Source organism: Cyprinodon variegatus, unplaced genomic scaffold (genome assembly GCF_000732505.1).
Source record: "Cyprinodon variegatus isolate N-32 unplaced genomic scaffold, C_variegatus-1.0 Scaffold134, whole genome shotgun sequence".
Lineage (NCBI taxonomy): Eukaryota > Metazoa > Chordata > Actinopteri > Cyprinodontiformes > Cyprinodontidae > Cyprinodon > Cyprinodon variegatus.
This window is the reverse complement of record NW_015150587.1, coordinates 1,217,216-1,218,325: the sequence shown is the minus strand read 5'-3', so window position 1 is coordinate 1,218,325 and position 1,110 is coordinate 1,217,216.

Here is a 1,110-nt window from a genome sequence, read left to right as displayed (position 1 = left end):
GACGAACCCTGTGCAGTTGCTATATACAATATGTATAAAAAATCCTATTAATATAAATACCTCTACATATACATACATATACACACACACATATATATATATGAATATGTAGATATATATATATATATATCTATATATATATATATATAGATATATATATATAGATATATACTTATATATCTATATATGTATACATATATGTGTATATATGTATGTATATATATATATATGTGTATAGGTATATATACAGATATACACATATATATATCTATATATATATATAGATATATATGTTCATATATGTCACTTTCTTTTGACTATTGAGCCGATGTGACAAGTGAATTTTTCCACTGGTCGTTATATAGGTCCAAAAAGAAAAGCTACCCATTTCCCTAAATAGATTTATATCTATTTATTTATTCAGATGCCTATGCAGAATTCAAGTAAAAGCCTTTTTCAATGAAATGTTAAAGCTTAAGTTTTACAATGCGTGTATTTTAAATTATTAAACCATTAATCCTAATGCCAGATTGGGTGCAGCATTTTAGCAGGGTGGAGCTGTCAGATTATATGACACAAAAAGAGATTTAGGATCCTAAACAAATCAGCCCATTAATGACTGATAACAAATTCAGTTTTAACTCTTACACTGGTTTTATTTCTCACATTATTGCTGTAGTCATTTATTCACAGCAAACAGACACCCCATAAAATCTAAGGTTGATTTAAACAAGTTTAATATTTGCTGATTCAAATGTTTATCCACAAGGGGGCAACCTGGCCCAGCCATAAGAGTTTGATCCCAGAAAACCTTATGACAGGATTTCCAGCAGTGCAGCCATCTGTTAGTGAAGTGCTCTTTATCTGTTCAAGGATTTTAGACTGAGGCAACAGACAGAAGAAACGTTTTTTTAATGTTTCCCTCCTCAAACTTAGAACGAAAAATATAAATATCAATTGGTCTGAAGCCTCCTCTAGTTTAACAGCAGAGAAAGTCATTTGGATCCAACTTAGAGGAAGAATGGTTTTAAAGTAAAGAAAGACATTTTGATTTTAAATATGTAAGCGCATTGTGGATTTCACTTCCTGCAAATATGTCGGATACAAAAC